Genomic DNA, 20,962 nt, shown 5'->3' with positions numbered 1-20,962 from the left:
TTCAGAAAATACATGTCAAGACCTATATGAAATATTTCAAAATGAAGTGAGAACTTGGAAATCATTGTGAACAGTATCAGCAAGGTTGTAATAATAATTACCTGTGAAAGACCTGGATACTTTATCAATACAATGACCTATGACAATTCCAAAGAACTCATGATGAAAAAATGCTATCCCCCCATAGAGAGAACTGATGAACTATGAGTGCAAATTAAAGTATATATTTTTTTACTTCCTTTATTTCTCATGCTTTAAAAAATAAAGTTAATATGGAAATATATTTTGCATGAATTCACATGTAAAAGTGATATATATTGCTTGCCCTTTTTTTGGGGGGGGGTGGGCAGGGGAATTGGGTTTAAGTGACTTGCCCAGGGTCACACAGCTAGTAAGTGTTAAGTGTCTGAGGCTGGATTTGAACTCAGGTATTCCTGAATCCAGGGCTGGTGCTTTATCCACTGCGCCATCTAGCTGCCCCATATTGCTTGCCTTCTTATTGGGTTTTGGAAGGTGTGGAAAGGAGGGAAAAAATTTAGAATTCAAAATTTAAAAAAGATAATAATATTTAAAATAAACAAAATAATTTGGAAAAAATAAAAGTTAAAAAATTAAAATGAAGAAGTCAGACAACATGATTTCTGAGGATCCTTCCAGTCTATGATTCTACTTCTGAATAAGCATCTTCAATGACTGGTGCCTTATACCAACACATTAATTAGTTGAAGGTGAGTATCTGGTTCAATTTATCTATGCCTGTTGAGGCCATTACCTTACACCTTTAGAAGCACTGAATTAGTACTTTGTACAATAGCACCCTATAGTCATCAAGAAATGCTGTTTCTAAATGAACATTTCAGTCATATATATATATATATATATATATATATATATATATATATATATAGATCAGTCAATGAAACTGATATTTCAAAAAAAGAATCATGACAATTATGAGAGCTACATTGTTTACATTTTCCTAAAATCACTATGTCCAAAATAGTCTGAGCAGCACAGAAGATGCACTGTGTTGCAAAAGTGTTTACCTATGTAGAATAATGTTTTGTTTTTTTAAAAGTCAAAATATTTTTCAATTAATTCTGATGTAGGGATGGATTTAATTGATCAAATTGATTGTGAGGCATCCTAAAGAATTACAAGAATCAGTGACTCAGTTTCCAGTTTTATTAAAAGACAGTGGGGTGTTATATGAAAGGAGAGAAGGTTAGCACTCCCCTTGATAAGGATGGAAGTGGTCCTAGTGGCCTTTACAACACATATATGGTTAAAGCATTGCCACCTACTCTGTGGCATCAAAAAAAAAAAAAAAGACTGTGGGGCAGCGAGGTGGTGCAGTGGATAAAGCACTGACCCTGGATTCAGGAGGACCTGAGTTCAAATCCAGATTTGGACACTTGACACTTACTAGCTGTGTGACCCTGGGCAAATCACTTAACCCTCATTGCCATGCAAAAAAAAAAAAAAAAAAAGACTGTGATGACCATAGGCAGGATACCCCAAAGGAGAAAAGTGTCTTGGATAGATGAAAATGGTTATATTTATAGTGAAAATGTAGGTTACTTCCTCATTATCTTAATCTCTTCCCTGTGGAAGATTCACATCCTATTTTGAAATTCTTAGGGTGCAAAGACATCCCCCAATGTGGGTACCTTTCTCACAAGGGGTGTGTTTTGGGGGTTTAAACATAATAAGCTGAACCCAAAGACACATTTGGACTTTCTGCACATGTTCATAAAACATGTTTAAAGTTGACAGACCCTAAGGGTCTCTCTATTTAGGATATCTCTTTAATTTAACATCTGGTTTCTAGGTACAGTTTCTGTTTCCTGTCATTTAGGATCATTAATGACTATTAATGGTTTATATTCCCTGGCTACTGGTTTAAGTTTCTGTTGATAGTGTTAGTTGATAGGGACTCAAACCCTTTGGTTGATAAGAACTCAAACCTTAGTTTCTCTGTTAACCCTTCTAGCTATTATTAATAAGAACTCAAGCCTTAGTTAACCTGTTAACCCTTCTGGCCACCTCCATCAGTTTTATCTTAATTTAATTACATAGCACCGCACCCCTTGACTTTTTATTTATTTACTTATTTTGGGGAGAGGCAATTGGGGTTAAATGACTTGACCAGGGTCACACTACTAGTAAGTGTTAAGTGTCTGAGGCCGAATTTGAACTCAGGTCTTCCTGAATCCAGGGCAGGTGCTCTATCCACTGCACCACCTAGCTGCCCACTTGCACCCCCGACTTTTAACCACATCTTCTATAATGATAGCTTTGGGTATGTGATAATATCCCATAACCAAACATTAATATTATATTTCCTATTAACTATTAAATGAGCAGATTGGTTTGATCTCTGTCATCTTCCTATACTCTGGCCTTTACCTTTCTAGTTTAAAATTACATTATCAATTCCCTGGCAGTATTTGTCATGTCTTATCATATATTGAATGCTCCATTAATTGGTGTCCAATTCTCTGACCCATTTGTTGGAAGTCAGGCTAGTGTAAACCCATGGGGGGAAGCCCTTATAGGTTTATTTAGGTAGTATTAAAAGTCACTTCTCCCTTTTATGTTTCTATTTAGCTTCAAGATTATGAATCTGCCGAATCAGCAAAAGGTATATTTTTTGGACTTTTCTGGAGTCTTATAAAGTACATTGATAGTCTCTTTTTATGGCAGGCAAGCTTATTCATAAGTAAATTTTATTAACAATTTCAGCTGATATTTTCTATCTGTGTATTAATGTACTAAAGTATTACACTGATTTCTCATTGTGGTATAAAGGTGATCTGCCCTTCTCAAAGACTATGTTAGTGGACTGCAAACATCAGAAAGTCCTAAGAATCTTCAAATATGAACACAATGACAGATTGTTATCCTCCCCACCCTATTCCAGTAACACTAGTTTCCTTACTATTTTTCATTCAAGATATGTCATCTTTAGACTCTGGGTATTTTTGTTGGCTGTTCCCTATGCCTGAAATGCTCTCTCCTCATCTTGGCCCCTTGGCTTCTTCGATTTCCTCCAAGACCCATCCAAAATCCATCTTCTAAAAGTGGCGATTCTCCCTGATGCTAGTGCCTTCCCTCTGTTGATTATTTCCATTTTATTTTACATACATAGATACATACATATATGTGCACATATAGATATATACACACATGTGTGTATATATATATAATATATGTATAGATATGGTCTATAAGATTTAGATATAGTTGTTTGAATATAGTTTCTCTCCTTAGGCTGATCTTCTTCAGAGCAAGGACATTCTTTTGTTCTTCTTTGTATCCTTAGCAGTTAACTCTGTGCATGTTAGTAGGCTCTTAATAGTAGCCTTTCATTAAATGCAGATGGCTACAGCAGTCATGAAATTAAAAAAAAATGCTTGCTCATTGGAAGGAAAGCTATGCAAATCTTGACAGAATACTAAAAAGCAGAGACATCACTTTGCCAATAAAGGTCCATAAAGTCAAAGCTACGTGTGTGTGTGTGTGTGTGTGTGTGTGTGTGTGTGTGTGTTTTCCAGTAGCAATGTATGGCTGTGAAAGCTGGATTATGAAGAAAGGTTAGTCCCACAGAATTGGCATTTTCTAATTGTGGTGCTGAAGAAGACTTTTGAGAGTCCCTTGGACAGAAAGGAAATCAAATGAGTCAATACTTAAATAAGTTAATTCAGTCTATTCACTGAAAGGTCAAATACTGATGCTGAATACTTTAATCAAATAACAAGAAGACGGGACTCATTGGAAAAGACCAGGATGCTGGGAAAGATTGAAGGCAAAAGGAAAAGGTTATGGCACAGGATGAGATGGAGAGATAGTATTATGGAAGTAACAAATATGAATTTGGATATACTTTAAGAAATAGCAGAGGGCGGCTAGGTGGTATAGTGGATAAAGCACTGGCCTTGGGTTCAGGAGGACCTGAGTTCAAATCTGGCCTCAGACACTTGACACTTACTAGCTGTGTGACCCTGGGCAAGTCACTTAACCCTCATTGACCCTAAAAAAAAAAAAAAGAAAGAAATAGCAAAGGGTAGAAAGGCCTGGCATGCTATGGTCTTTGGGATCATGAAGAGTTGGACGGAAATGAATGACAAAACAACAAAAATAAATGCTTATTGACTGATTGAATGAATATCATGACTAAAGCACTAGACTGGGAATCAGTGACCTTGTACAGGTATATCTTTATCTCACTGAGACTTTGTTTCCTTATCAGTAAAATGAGGCTACTAAATATACCTGCCTCACAGGATTAGTTAAAGATCAATGTGTATGTGTATGTATGCATGCGTGTGTGTGTGTGTGTGTGTATACACACACATATACATACATATTACAGCATATAGCAACATTATATATTTTATATGTGCATATTAATTTACATATGTGTGTATGTGTATAAAATATAATCCCAGTCCAAAAGCCCATTGGCATGACACTCTCTCCTTTTTAGTAGGTATCAATGCCCTGTACCTGCATCAGGGTTAGAATGGAGTAGCTGAGAATATGGGAGAGCTACAGTTTCTTTGATCTCACTCAGTCTTCAGTCTCCTAGCATTCTGTACTTCCTTTATGTGCTTATGGCTTATAGCTTTGTGGGAGAAGATGGGAAATTTCTGTTTTGCTATCAAATTAGATAAATGTATTTCATTGATAACTTCTGTGTATTTATTGTGGAACTAGTATTTGATTGGAAAGAGGTCAACCCTTTGATATAATGCTTGGAATCTGGTTCCCATTAATGAAACAGCAGTCAGAAGTTAGCTTGTATCTGAAACCCATATCCTTTAGACTAAAGCTTCTTAAACTATGCGTTGTAATCCCATATGAGGTCATGTAATTAAATGTGGGGGTTGCAAAAATTTTGCAAAAGTAAAAAGTTATGTATGCCTACTTTATGTACCTATATACCTGGGGTTGTGTAAAAATTTCTTAGGCAAAAAGGGGTTGCAAGTGGAAATAGTTTAAGAAGCCCTGCTTTAGAATAATAATATTTAAGTGAGTCTACCTAGATATCTTTTCTCTCTGAGGAGAACAGAATGGTCAAACTCTGCCATCCACCTAGTTTCCCCTCATGGCAGAAAGTAAAAGCCTTCATTGGAGAAGTGGGGGAGAAGAAGCTAGAGATATCAATTCTGCTTCCTTTTGAGCTACACAATGCTATCTGCATGCTACATGTAGAGACATCTTGATTGATTGATAGATAGATAGATAGATGGATGGATAGATAGATGGATAGATAGATCATACACATAAAATAGAACCCCCCATATATATGCATATAGATATATGTCTATCCATCTATCTATCATCTATCTATCTACCATGAAAACCTTAAAGTGGTATATACATATTAGATAATAATTATTATTAAAGTTCAAGATTAAAGCCAAGATTTTTATATCTGCTCTTTGAGCATTGTACTGTTAAGAGAGAGTGATTAGTTTTTCAGTCACAATATTTGTTGACTACCATCTATGAAGATGTAGAAAGATTGCCATCTTATATTGGTGGAGGGAGTACCGACATGACAGAAATAATTTTCATTGGCAGTTAAAGCCCCAGTATAATCCTAAGCATTCATATACAATGTCTTCTAAACCCTAAGAGGCTTTCCATCAAAATCTTATGTATTTACTTTCATAGCAAACTTCTCTTTCTCTCATTCTCTTTCCATATACACATATCTATCTCTATCTCTATCTCTATCTCTATGTATAGTTGATTAAAGAATAATAGGACACCTAGTCAGATGCAAATAGGAGTTGCTTCAAATTATGTCATTTGAAATAAATGGATATGCTCAATGAGGTTTTAGTTTGAAAACGATAGACAATATAGAGATACTGAAATATTTTGATTTTCAATCAAAGTGGAAATATCCTCTTTCCATATGAATGTGTTATAAAATGATGTGTGTTAGCTCCTTATAAAGGTAAGCTCTTTTCTACTTTCACATTTCGGTATTCTTAAACATTTTCACGTAATCACAAACAAATTGACTCATTGTGACATTGAACAAGCCTCTTAACCTCTCTATATTTCATATCTACCAACAGAATGTAACAGATCTATGGCTTTAAGTATCCTTAAGTAGTAATTGACATGTGAGAGGATAGACAAAAAGAGAAAAGGCTATGTCTAGTAGAGAGTTTTTCTTTTTAAATTAAAAAACCCCACAAATGTAATTAGAAAAGAGATCATTTCTAGAAATCTGGAGGTTTAATGTAATTCTATATTAAGAGTACTAGCTGTCTCTATATTTATATTGCACCCATCTGCACCCTACCTAGATACTTTTGTGAGTATTATAAGGCTTAATTAATATTTACTGAGTGATTTGAGCTCCTAGGGTGAAAACCACTTTAGAAAAATACGATATTGTGATTAAAAAAAGATGCAGGAAATGAGATACAAATAATAAATATACTCCTGCATTAAAATTATGTTTGCAATCTTATCTGATGATACATTTTATTTAAGCTGTTACTAAGAATGTGAGATTGGAAGGTGGAAGTCATTGTCCTTTGAGAGGTACATTACTGTAGATCATTAAGAGTAGAGAGAGATATTTAAGAGAAGGAAGTATTCAATAGCTAGCTATTTAGAAATAGTCATTAAAATATGCCTTTATTTTATATTATCCAAGGTCTTAGACTTAACCCACAATTTTCCACATAGTGCTATTTCAAAATGAAAATTGTTTCTACATAGATTTAGTTAATATTCCATTTTCTGGAACACAGGTGTTGTATCATAGGAAGAACATCTGCTGAACCAGCTGTTGCCACCATTTGAGTGTGAGCTTGGTGCCCAAAAGCATTTCCCCCCAGTATTTTTACTTATTCATTTGGGGAGAATGATATGGGACTAAGTGGCAAGGCTAGATGTGATTATTACAGTAGGAAGTGATTTGGTAGGCCTCAAGTGAGCCATCACGTCTCTCTGAATAGAATCATCTGAATTGCTGCCAGGACATATTTGGAGAGCACTTGATAGATGTATAGAGCAGGGTACCTGTTAAACAGAGGAATCAGGGAATGACCTCAGGCTATGACCTATCCATTCAAGGGGATATGGAGATCTGAATTTCCTGTACAATTATTATTATTATATGCTGTAAGAAAAAAATTAGTTCGATATTTTTATTAGTCAAGAAGCATTTATTAAGTGCCTACTATGTGCCAGATATATATTTTAAATCAATATCTGTAGAATTCACCAGCAAACTGTCCAAATCTCTACTTTTCCTCTGTAAACAGAAGCTCAAGGTTGTAGAAATGGCAGCAGTTTGATCTGTATATCTGAATGAAGCAAGGTTTATACACTACCAAGACAATGTCTCCCATTGTTCAAAAGGTAGACAAGGCTAGGTATGTGGAACAGGGATGTACAAAATGTATCTTATTAGAAGAGCGATGATTTGGCATTCTATTAATCCTGGCAATTTCACATGACTGAAGTGACATTCTCTTCCCAATAGAGGGGACTTTGGAAGTGCCAATGGAAATTAAGTATTGAGTAAGCATTGAATAAGGGACTCTAAATGTTTAACGTCTATCTATCTATCTATCTTTCTATATCTATATATATCTATATATCTATATCTATCTATCTATCTATCTATCTATCTATCTATCTATCTATCTATCTATCTATCTATCTATATATATATATATATAGAGAGAGAGAGAGAGAGAGGCTGGAGGCAACTCTACCTAAATGTGGACTGCATGAAAAAAAGAAAACACTAGGTCATTTCTAAATGTATATTTGAAGGGATGTTTATTTGATTGGAAGTTGTAGGAAATGAGGCAAGAGGGATTCCTAGGATCCGGCATAGAGGGCTTTAAATGCCTGGTTGATGACTGAGTTTATATTTTTTCCCTGAGGCAAAAAGGAGCCACAAAAGATTTTTGAGGGGGGAGGATACTGATCACACTTGTATTTTAGAAATATTCATTTGGTGATGTGGTGGGCATCTTATAGAGGAGAGATATTTGAAGACATGAGAGGAATTAAGAAGTTATTTAAATGGTCTATGTGAGAATTAGAACTTTGCCTCAATTATGATAGTGGCTATGTAATTGGAGATAAGAAGATCAATGTGACAGATATTGCAGAGGGAAAAGTTTTGTTAATCAATAAAGATTTATTAAGCACTAACTCTTTGCCAGGCATTGTGCTAAGTGCTGGGAATTCAAAGAAAGGAAAAAAAAATAGATAAGTCTCTGTCCTCAAGGAGCTTGCAATCTAATAGGGAAAACAACTATAAAGAGAAGCTGAAAAGTGTGTGTGTGTGTGTGTGGGGGGGTGTTGGGGGAAATGTCAGCCAGTACTGATACTATCCAGAGAAATGTAGCTGGGTAGGAAATGAAGATATGGCTTCCATGAATATCTTCTATAAATGGAGGACTGGACTGGTCAGGAGCTTTCTGGTGTCCACCCCCATCCTCTCTAATCAGAAGGAGTGGGGGTCCTCAGGGGCAAGGGGTACTGACAATGTTGAGTTGTAACACAAACAAAAACTGATTGCATTTATGGGATGAGGGAAAAGGAAGAGTCAAGGATGACTCCAAAGTTATAAATCTGACTGGAATTATGTGATGACATCCACAGGCATAAGGAAGATTGGGTGGTAAAGAATTTAGAAGAAAGATGTGCTATATTTTGGGAAACTGGTAGGATAATTGGGTGGAGATTATGCAGTTGGTAATACAGGGTAACTACATGGCACAGGGGATAGAGTTCTAGGCCTGGAGTTAGGAAGACTCATCTTTCTGAGTTCAAATCTAGCCTCAGACACTTATTAGTTATGTCCCCCTGAGCAAGTCACGTAGCTCTATTTGCCTTAGTTTCCTCATCTATAAAATGAGGTGGAGAAGAAAAGACATTCTAGTATCTTTGCCAAGAAAACCACAAATGAGGTCATGAAGAGTCAGACATGAGTAAAAAAATAACTGAACAACAACAATTTAAAACTAGAAGTCAGAAGAAAGAATGGAAATTTATGTGTTCATATTTATGCTCTTTGTGAATTAATTGGACCTATTTAAGCAAACATAACCACTAATGGAGAAAATGAAGAGAGATAAAAGTGGATCCAGGAGAGATCAGTTTTATTTAGTCAGGTAAGGAGACAGTATCTAACAATGACAAATGTTATACAGAAGTCACTTGGGATAAGGGCTGAAAAGACTATTGGGTTTAGCAGTTAGGATGTGATTGGTAACTTGGGAGAGTGATTTAAGTAAGGTGGGTGAGTCTTTAGCTAGATTGCAAAGAGTTGAGGAGTGATTGGGAGGTGAGGAAGTAGAATGAGTATAGACGAATTGAATTAAAAGTCCCAGAATCTTTCAGAACCTCAACTTCTTATAAAGTGGGATAATTCTTGCACAGCCTCGGGGGTGGGTGAGTGGAAAGTGCTTTGTGAAATTTAAAGTACTGAAAAAATGAGAATATTGTCATTATTTTACATTGTGAGGTTCCCAAATTAAAATCTGAAATGTGTTGTCCCTCTTCCTAAGATGGACAGCATTGTAGCATTAAAAAAAAAAAATGATTCCATCATTGTAAGGAACTCCTTGGAAAAGAAATTCCCTCCACTGATACAGATTGGTAACTTCTCTATAACATCATTTTAAAGAACTGTCTTGGGATACTGGGAGGCTAACTGACCCATCCAGGGTTATAGTCAAACCCAGGTCTTCTGATTCAAGGACAGATATCTTTCCAATACAGCATGAACTCCCTCCATCACCATCTTCCAGTCACTGTAATAGGGGAATGGAAGCAACATAAGACTAAGTCTTCCAATATTTTAGAGGGATCTTGATTCCATTAATATACTCTCTCACTCTGACATATGCAATGTTATATTCTTTTTATTTTGATGTTTTTGTGGTAACATTCAAACATGCTTAGGATTTCCCCCCCACATTTCTAGAAAGAAAAAAAATGTCCTCCATTAACCATGCTATTTCCTCTAGCATTTTTCCTATGTCTTTCCACTTTTCCTGAATGCATAGTCTTTAATTTCTTCTTCCTAGTCCTTACCCTACGTTCCATTCCAATTTCCAAAAAGTCTAGTTTTCACATTAATCAGTCTGTTGAAACCACATTCAAGAGAGTCTCCAAATGATCTGCTTTTTGACAAATAAAAAAGGTTTGGAAATAATATCTGAGGTCATCTACCCTAATCTGGGTCTGAATAGAAAGCCTTTTTTTTTTTTATCCAGTGGATATTTCTAGTATTTTTTCTTGATCCCTTTTTGGAATTTTGTGAATGTTGATAACTTACTCTGAAACTCCTTTGGTTTGCATGACATCAGAATTTTCTCTATCTCTAACGTGTTTCTATGATTCCTTTGCTGGCTTCCTTCTCCTTTTCCCCCTCTTAAATGAAAATGTTCAGCAAGGCCCTTTTCTTCCTCTCCCCTCCTCTCTCCTTCTCTGTTCTTCCTTCCTCTCCCTTCCCCTTCTCTCCTTCTTTTTTCTTTTCCTCCTACTGATTCTCTTTTATAGCTTCAACTATCATGACACTGTTGGTCATTCTCAGTTGTATAATTCCAGCCTTTATCTCACCTAATAATTAGTTCACATCTTACAGCCTATATGACACCCCAATCCTGTATGGACCACCATCGTTTTAAGTAAAACTTCCAAAAACCAAGTCTTTTATCTTCTCAAATCTTCTTTGTTTCTTTCCTCCTCCTTCACTATTTTCATTAATGACACAGCTATTATCCTAGTCACTCATTTTTGCCTCATGTATATTCATCCATTCACCATGTTCCATAATTTCTCCCCCTTTACAATGTTTCTGCCATCCAGACTTTCCTCTGCATTTTCTTTTTTTTCCATATAAATATTTTAGTATTTTCCAGTTTCATTTAGAGATAGTTTTCAACATTTGTTTTTATAAGATTTCTAGTTTCAAATTCTTCTCCCTTCCTCCCCTCCCTCCCTCCTCCCCAACACAGCAAGTAATCTGATATAGGTTAAACATGTACAATCACATTAAACATATTTCTGCATTAGTCATGTTTGGAGAGAAGAATCAGAACAAAAAGGAAAAATCTCAAAAAAAGAAAAAAAACAACAAAAAAGACCAATAGAAATAATATAGTTTGATCTCCATCTAGATTCCACAGTTCTTTTTTTTCTGGATTTGGAGAACATTTTGCATCTTGAGTCCTTTGGAACTATCTTAGATCATTGTATTGCTGAGAAGAATCAAGTCTATCACAGTTGATCAACATATAATATTGTTGATAGTGTGTACATATTCTCCTGGTTCTGCTCATCTCACTCATCATCAATTCATGAAAGTCCCTTCAGGTTTTTCTGAAAACTGCCTGCTCATCATTTCTTATAGCACAATAGTATTCCACTACATTCATATATCACAACTTGTTCAGCCATTCCCCAATTGATGGGCAACCCCTCAATTTCCAATTCCTTGCCACCACAAGAAGAGCAGCTATAAATATTTTTGTAGATGTGGGTCCTTTTCCCTTTTCCATGATCTCCCTGGGAAAAAGACCTAATAGTGGTATTGCTGGGTCAAAGGGCATGCACAGCTTTATAAACCTTTTGGCATAGTTCCAAACTGCTCTCCAGAATGGTTGGATCAGTTCACAGCTCCACCAACAAAGCATTAGTGTTCCAATTTTTCCACAACTTCCCCAACATTTATTATTTTCCTTTTTTGTCATATTAGCCAATCTGATAGGTGTCAGATGGAACCTCAGAGTTGTTTTAATTTGCATTTCTCTAATCTGCTGTTTCATTGTGACCACCTTAGTGGTCTCTTATTATTCATGTGTGAAATATTGCCACAGGCTTCTTCTAACTGAGCTCCATATCTCTAGTTTCCCCCACCTGTATACACACAATAATATAATACTTTAAATATTCATGTTCTTTAAATTTTTCAAAGTACTTTCCCATACACTGTTTTCATCAATGCTTACAATAGCACCATCAGATAGACAAGGTGGATTTATTATTATCATTTTATAGGTGAAAAAAATCAAACATTAAAAATATTAAGGCACTTTCCCAATACAGCTAGCAAATAGAACCAAGAACTAGAAGCCAGGTCTTCTGAAAACTAGTCAAATACATTCGACTACAACAAGTTGGTTTTCTAGGGCTTCCATAGCATAACCCCATTCTACCCATCTACACTAACCTCCCTGAGTTTTGACAAAGGCATTTTGGTGACCTTGCTGTGAACTCTGTGGGAGATGGGAGATAGACTCATATAAAAATTTAAACAATAGGTCTACATTCTCCAAGGTATATCTTATAGAATCATCATAGAGGTGATTTCATCAGTTCTGTGTCTTTCCATCCCTTGTCCTTTTCTGCACTTTCCAATTTGGACAACACATGAACTGTTTACAATGGCTCCCTAATACAATGTCATATATCATTTTCATTTTGATTTTATTTATATTGAATATACATTTAACGATTCTCTCAGGCATTTAAAGTTGCATCTGTAAGATAAAACTAAGTCATTTAGAGTGAGAGGGAAAGAGCATTAGCAGAATGCTTATTTGCTATTAAGATGCCCCAAATGGTGACTTTAAGATTTAACTACATTTTTCATTTCTTGGTATTTTTGCTACCAGAAATTCCCTTAGCCACTGCTTTCTCTTTGCCATGGTGGATTACATTCACTAAAATATATTAATTTCTCCTTTGTGACCTAGAGTACTCTGATATTACTTTTTTATTGGTTAGTGGCTGGAAGGGATTGACAAGTATAGCAATGCAAATGATATGTTAACTCCATTCCAGCACCTCATTATAAAGAGAAATAATGTACACATTAATGTAAACTTGCAGTTAATGAATTATCTGATTTAAAATATCTCTAAGATGTATTCAGAGTTTGGGAAGGCAGGAAGTCACCTTTGTTTAAGATATTTAGGATCTCAACAAAGTCATTCAATTATAAGCACAAGTTGTTTTTGGTTTTTTATGCAAATAAGAATCAAAGGGGACATGTGTGTGAGTGTGTGTGTGTGTGTGTGTGTGTGTGTATGTGGTGGTGGTGGGGGGTTTGATCAAAATATTTGACACTTTAACTCTATGAAAGAAAAACGAATCTGTATCATATCATAGTAAAATCTCTTAATTGTTCTTTAAGATCCTTCTTTAATTTATTATATTATATTATTAATTAATTATAAAATTACAGGGTCAGACTAGATTATTTCTGCAACTCCTTCCCGGTGTAGATCCTCTTATACTATTAATTCTCTTTTATGACACAAGCAGGCATATCTTTTACATATTTATTTTTATTTGTGATTTTATGCACTGGGTATAGGATTTAGGTTAGTAAACACAAAGGACCATTCTCTGTTCTGTGCTGGATATGAGGATTTCATTCATCACCCAGCATATAAAGTATATCTGTTCATCACAATTGTGTCAGTATTAGAGAAATTGTCTAGAGAAAACGTCAGCAAATATACAAGTATATCTAAAGGAGTGAGGATAACAATAGATCAAGGAAGAAATGTGAAAGAAAAGGTTCTTAATTTCTAAAACTACATACCCTGGAGGTGACTGTTCATCTGCTGTTTGCAAAGTGTTAACCAGTATAAAATAAAGATGAAAATAATAGAGCAACATGTTTATCTGATAAAATTGTATTTCTCCAACAATAACAGTTTTAATGATTTGATTCAATTCCCATTTACATTGGGGATGGCTTGAATATGTGTATGTTTTTCATAATGAAGGAAAACTTCAGTGAGCACATCTGGGAAACTCTGTATTCAAAATGAGAATGCCAGCCTCAGTTACTGAATTAGTTACAGGAAGGTGCAGTCACATTTTGACATTTATAGCTTGATGCCTGATTACATGAAGGAGCACAGCATTACTTAAACCCAGGCCAAAAAAGAGCTGATGAGAAAATGTGACATTTTGAAAGGGGGGAAATAATACATTTTAAGAAAATTTTTGAATATCTTGACAAGAATTAATATTTGATCCACTAGTTTAAGGAATTAATGAATCTAATTTTCTCCCAAGCCCTTGAAAGGTATAGACCTAATTATCAAAAAAAGATGAAAAGGCTATTTCTAAGTAGTTTCCATAGATGAGCCTGTCTTCCTTAATGTCTTGCAATGGTGTGCTGATTTTGGATACAATTATTCTTGAGGACACCATCTGGTTTGCAGTATCTTCCTAGAATATGTAAAAGGTGATGAAGATTGATTTAGAGTTAGAACTACAGAAACCATCTACTCCAACACTCACATTTTACAATAGAAGAAGATAAGGCTTATAAAATTGGTAAATGACTTATCCAAGGTCACACAACTAATACATAGTAGAGCAAGGATTCAAATCCAGATCTTCTGACTTGAAAGTATTCTCTTTGAATTACATTATGCTGCCTTACTTTGTCTTAAGAGAAACATAAAATTCAGATAACATATTTTTCATGATATGAAAAAAATCAAATTTCTTCCTGAAAACAAAAGTTGCCTGCTTTCTCATCATATTGTAAAGATGATCTTGGATTTGTGAAGGCTATGTCCATAGCACACAAACTCTAGCAGATCCAACCAAGCTGAAAAATTTTCATGTGACGTCCTAGTGAGAAAATAATGGTTATGGCCTGGCCTATATAAGTAAGGGAATATACACCACAGAAGGTTGTACACTAGCAGATGGATGCAGCAAAAGAATATAAGATGAATCTTAGTCTTATGTTGCCTCCATTCCCCTTTTATAGTGACTTGCAGAGTAAGTAGTAAAAGAGGAGGCAGAGGGTGTTATAAGTTCTGTTGCTTTTCATTGATGTCTCAGTATAAACTGTTATGTCTCTTAATGTAACATCTTTGTCCATTTACTAATGAAACACTACTGGATAAAGTATTGCAGGAACATCCATACTGATATTCTATAATCTTTGAAACCAGAAGTATTTGCAACTATGAGAGGAGGGTTAACAGTTTCTTTTTGGAGAGGACATGGTAGAGTTGGTTTCATCATGGGGCCAAAGGAAGTATGAAACTTATTTTCATATAAAATGACCATTTTATCTTGCAGTGTTAATGACAAGTATCAGTAAACAGAACAGCAGGAAGATAATTGTGGCTCATGTGCCAACATCTGTTGTAAGGAAACAAATAGAGAAATCTGATGCAGAGTTAAGCAAGATTTTTACAAATCTAGTCAACATGTACCATGATAATTTATGTTTTTTTCAAGAGGCAGAGAAAAGAATGGTTAAAAGTGTGTTGTGAAGGTTCAAGATTAAGAAACAAAAGATACTAAAAGTTTATATACATCTTAAACACTTCACACACAGATGTAATGAATAATTTCTACAAGATTGAAGAGATACTGCATGTCACAGATACTGAACAACTGCACAAAAATGAAATTTATTATATCCTAATAAATAATAAATGATTGAATGTCAATATTTTTCCCCCAGAATCAGCCATCTACATGCAGATAGATCATCAGGTCAGAAGGTTTTGCTACTGGAAACTCAAAATCTCCAGGAAAGATGCTTTCTTCTACTGCAGTCCTGTTACTCCATTTATTCTGCCTGGAAATCCTCTGCCTGTTCATGCCATTCTCTATCACAACCCCTAAAAGAGCTGGCCCTACTCCCTCATCTGACCTGGCCACCACTAGTAAAGGTGCTAAGAATGATGTGCCCAGGGTTTAGGAATAACTGACCTGTTGCTCCCTACGGTCATATTCTTGAATTCTAGGGTTATGTAGATGATCTGCATGGTCTTTCCAGGTCATTCTCCTCCAAGAGATTAAGGGATTAGGGAAATGGGAGTTTGGGAGAAGGTGGACTCTGTTGATCATGTATCCTCTTCTTTGTGAGACAATAATGGGTTTTGGGATGCCCAGAGCCCCCCTCCCCAAGGGATAATAACATTAAGATTGATTGGATTGACTTTGCTGATTAACTCAATTAAAGTTAGCTTAACTGAAGCCACACCTACCTGATAGCCTGGCCCTCAGAGGGTGTGTTCTCTGAACTCGGACCTCAGCATGTTCTGCTCATGGACCACTCTCAGGTCCAGTGGGCCAATGGATTTGAGTGATGCTTGGAGCAGTGTATAGGGGCTGCCTCTCCTCTGGACCTGCAAGAAGCTTCCACTCAGAGAGGCGTAGAGACTTCTTTTTTGGCCTGAGACCTGGAAATGACACCTTGCTCTCTCTCACACTCTTCTATCCTAGGTATGTAGGGCTTCTTAACTTTCTGAGACAAGTGTTCTCTCTTTACTAATATTTAGTATGCTTTAATAAATGCTTAATGCCCTAAACTGGTGCTAAACCTTTTAATTAATTTTTTAAAAAATTTTTAAAAATTTTTATTTTTTGTGGGGCAATGAGGGTTAAGTGACTTGCCCAGAGTCACACAGCTAGTAAGTATAAAGTGTCTGAGGCCGGATTTGAACTCAGGTACTCCTGAATCCAGGGCCGGTGCTTTATCCACTGTGCCACCGAGCTGCCCCAAACCTTCTAATTTATAAGTAACAAATATATTAGAGACCTCAGCTAATTTTCCCTAAACTTGGGACAGAAATAAGGTGACCACATATAATTTTAAATGACATATCATACAGATTCCCTTGATACTTTTACAGAATTTGTATGTAATGGTATCTTGATAGCAATTAAGGTAGACTGGTTCTGAAATCTAATATATATTAAAGAGAAACCTTGAAACCTAAAACAGTTTTAGAAAGAATTTTACTGAGGTCAGCAGAAGGAAGAGCTGGAGAAAAGGTTGTACCTTTCCCCCAGTGTCAATTAAATCTCACACTGTATAGAAATGATGTGTGTGTGTGTGTGGGGGGGGGGGTTAATTAATCAAATTGATAGTGAGGCATCCCCAAAAACTGCAAGACTCATTGACTCTGTTTCCCAAGTTTTATTGAAAGAGTGCTAACTACAGGGAGAGCATCATGGAGATAGGTGCCTCTTATAGACAGATGAAAATGATTATATTTATAGTGAGAAAAAGTAGATTATCTCCACATTATCATAGTCTATTCTTTGTGGGAGGTCCATGGGAAGCCTTATGCCAATTTGAACTTCCTGGGGTCCTAAGATAACCTCTAATGAAGGTACCTTTTTCCTTGGAGATGTGTTTTTGGGAGTTAAACATCATAAGGTGAGCATAAGGACACATTTGGTCCTTTCTGTGCATGTTCCTAAACACATGCTTAAACTTGTCAGATCCAAAGGGTCTCTATGTTTATGATCTCTCTTTACTTAGATCTGGTTTCTAGGTGTCCTGTCATCTAGGAATATTAAGGCTATTAGTGGTCAATGGTCCCTAGTTACTGTTTCTGTTGATGGTATTGGTTGATAGGGACTTGAACCCTCTTGGTTTCAGTACTGTTGATAAGAACACAAACCTTAGTTTCTCTGTTAACCCTTTTAGATACTATTAGTAGGTTATCTGTTAACCCTTTTAGGTACTATTAATAAGGACTCAAGTTTAGTTCATCTGTTAACCCTTTTTTGCCTCTTCCATCAGAATTAGCAAGGGTATTAGCATAAATAGTGCTGTTTGGAACATTTGATAAAACCAGGACAAATCCCAAACACTAGTTATTCAGTAGACATAAAACAAGACCTGGTTGAGTTTTAAACATTTCTTCCAGGGATCTATGACTCCCTTGGAGGGTTCTGTGGTCAACATAACTCACAGCTCAAATTTTGGGTTAAGCAATATTAGCCACATGCTCTGTTCAAACAATATTAATAAATAAAAAAGGATCTCCCCTATAATTCCACTCTTTTGGGATTCTTAAAACCCAACATTTCTTATACTAGAGGAGGTACAATTAGAGAAGCAGAGAGCTGGGCTAAGTTTTCAAAGGAAGTGTATTAAAACAACCCAGGTCAATGGAGGCATTTTCCTTACTACCTCTCTTATCTAAAGATTGATAGAATTCCTTTAAGGTGGGGTGGGGCCAGATTGGTGGTAAACTTCTCCCAAGCTCTTGAGATAAGAGCAATCAAATTAAGTAAGCATTAAGGGATATTACTGGGGATTTAGACTTGTAGTTGGAAACAAATGTACTATACAAATATAAGGATTTTCCCAGGCATTGGAAGCAACAGCAGAAAAATGCATGGGGCCTTAAGGGTCACAAAAACACAGATCCATAATTTCATGCATCCTTCGATGTCATAAAAGCTGAGTAAAAATAGTTAAGCAGACATAATCTCATCTACCATATGCAGAAACAAAACTTGTTAAACAGACTCTATAGATAAACTAAATCAAGTTACAGATTAAACTACATTTAGAGGATTCACAATGGACTGACTGAGTGGGGAAATTTATATATTGCCAAGATGACAAAAAAGAAAAAAACAACAACTTGGTATCAGGAATGTCCTCCTTTATCAAATTAGCTAGGGGAGCTAACATATAACAAAATCATCTTGGGGAGCTCAGATACCCCTTTGGCTTTTACCTGAGTAACATAAAGCAGTTAACAATTTGTTGCTGTGTCTGACTTTTTGTGACCCTATTTAAGGTTTAATTGGCAAAGATACTAGAATGGTTTGCTATTTCCTAGCTCATTTTTATAGATGAGAAAATGAGAAACTGAGGCAAATAAAGATGAAAATAATAGAGCAACATGTCATGCTTCTGACTATCCCTCCCTCAATCTGTTCTCCCTTTCATTCACCCTCACCTCCTCATTATCCCCTTCCCCTCCTACTTTCCTTCAGGGTAGGATAAGATTACTATACCCAATTGAGCATGTATGTTATTCCTCTTTTGAGCCAATTCTGATGACAGTAAGGCTCACTCACTCCCCCGTTTTCCCCCTATCATCCCCTCTACTCCATAAGCTTTTTCTTCCTTCTTTTATGTGAGATACTTTACCCCATTCCACCTCTCCCTTTCCCTTTCTCCCACTGCATTCCTCTCACCCCTTAATTGTTTTTTTAGAGATAACATCCCTTCATATTCAATTCACACTTGTGGCCACTGTCTAAATATACTCCATTCAGCTGCTCTAATAATGAGAAAGTTCTTATGAGTTACAAGTATCATCTTCCCAATGTAAGGAATTACTTGTGATTTGGGATTTTCATAACCCTATCTTTGCTTCATTATGGTCAGATGGAAAAAATGTAAGCTTAAAAGCCTAAGAGAAGAAGGGTGTGTACTTTGAGAGAGAAATGAACAAACAAGAGGAACTCTGACAACATGAAACATTTATTGAAACTAAGTAACTATGTCTCCTCTTTTAGCCTACTCTACACCCACGTGGGTCTGGCTAGATTATAATAGGGACAGCCCATGAGGGTGTGCTGAGCCAATTGGAGACTCGGCTTGGCTAAGAACCACCTGTCCCCTTCCTATGGAAAAGTCAGTTAGAGATACAGTTAATTTCAGTTAGAGGGAGTGAGAAGAAAAAGTTAAAAGGCAGTTAGAGAGGGTTCTGAGAAAAACGGGGAAAGAAGGCAGACATTTAGAGGAGCTGCTGGTGTTTGACCTTTGGGAAAAAGACAGAATAGACTGCACAGCTAATTCTCCTTAGAGCTATAGATTTCGGGTGTGCTGAGTTTGTATTTTTTGAGGCAAAGCTAGCTGGGCTGGAGGCAGGTTCAGGGTGCCTGGGAACTTTTTACCCCAGAGATTTATACATTATTTCTAGTTCTATTAATCTCACTTGTGTGATTCAGATATTGTTTTGAATTTGTTCCTATTAATAAACCTGTTTTGTTTTTTGAAAGAGGCTGTTTCTTTTCTTACCCAATGTTAAGGTGAGCTACCCAATTAACTATTTCCATAATTAAATTTGGCCCTTACACCATGTAGGAATGTAAACAGTTTAAACTTTTAATATCCCTTATGATTTCTTTTTCCTATTTATCTTTTTATGCTTGTCTAGGGTCTTTTTCTGAAAGTCAAATTTTCTATTCAGCTCAGATCTTTTCAACATGAATGCCAGAAAGTCCTCTCTTTCATTGAATTCCCATTTTTACCCTAAAAGATTATGAGCAGTTTTGCAGGGTTGGTGATTATTGGTTGTAATCCCAGTTCTTTTGCCCTCCAGAATATCATATTCCAAGCCATCTGATCCTTTAATGTAGAAGCTGCTAGATTTGTGTTATACTGAATATAGCTCCACAGTACTCGCATTGTTTCTTTCTGGCTGCTTGCAATATTTTCTCCTTGACTTGGGAGTTCTAGTATTTGGCTGTCATATTCCTGGAGGTTTTCATTTTGGGATGTCTTTCAGGAGGTGAAAAGTGGATTCGTTCAATTTCTATTTTACCTTCTGCTTCTAGAATATCAGGGCAATTTTCCCTGACAGTTTCCTGGAAGATGATGTCTAAGCTCTTTCCTTGATCATGGTTTAAGATAGTCCAGTAATTTTCAAATTATCTCTCCTGGATCTATTTTCCAAGTCAGTTGTTTTTCCAAAGAAATATTTCTCATTGCTTTCTATTTTTTCATTATTCATTTTGTTGCGTCTTGATTTCTCATAAAGTCATTAGCTTTTATTTGCTCAATCCTAATTTTTAAGCAAGGATTTTCTTCAGAGAGCTTTTGTACCTCCTTTTCCATTTGGCCAATTTGGCTTTTCAAGCTGTTGACTTTTTTTTTTCTTTCATCACTCTCATTTCTCTTTCCATTTTTTTCTCTCTATCTCCAAAATCTTTTTGAGTGTTTCTATGGCCTGAGACCAATTCATATTTTTCTTGGAAGCTTTGGATGTAGGAACTTTGACTTTGTTATCTTCTTCTGAGGGGGTATTTTGATCTTCCTTGTCGCCATAGAAACTTCCTATGGCCAGTAATTTTATTCTGTTTTTTTTTTCATTTTCTCAGCCTATTTCTTGCCTCTTTTTTTGTTTTATGGGGAAATGAGGGTTAAGTG

General features: G+C 36.0%; 1 non-coding gene across 1 annotated transcript; it reads left to right on the top strand.

The window, feature by feature from the left end:
- Positions 1-1,202: 1,202 nt before the first annotated feature.
- LOC122737818 lies at positions 1,203-1,330 on the top strand. Its single transcript, XR_006354588.1, has one exon. It is a non-coding gene; the product is annotated as a U6atac minor spliceosomal RNA (small nuclear RNA).
- The last annotated feature ends 19,632 nt before the right edge of the window (positions 1,331-20,962 follow it).

The sequence above is a fragment of the Dromiciops gliroides genome, chromosome 1 (assembly GCF_019393635.1).
Source record: "Dromiciops gliroides isolate mDroGli1 chromosome 1, mDroGli1.pri, whole genome shotgun sequence".
NCBI classification, from domain to species: domain Eukaryota; kingdom Metazoa; phylum Chordata; class Mammalia; order Microbiotheria; family Microbiotheriidae; genus Dromiciops; species Dromiciops gliroides.
This window is presented reverse-complemented; position numbering and strand designations above follow the sequence as displayed.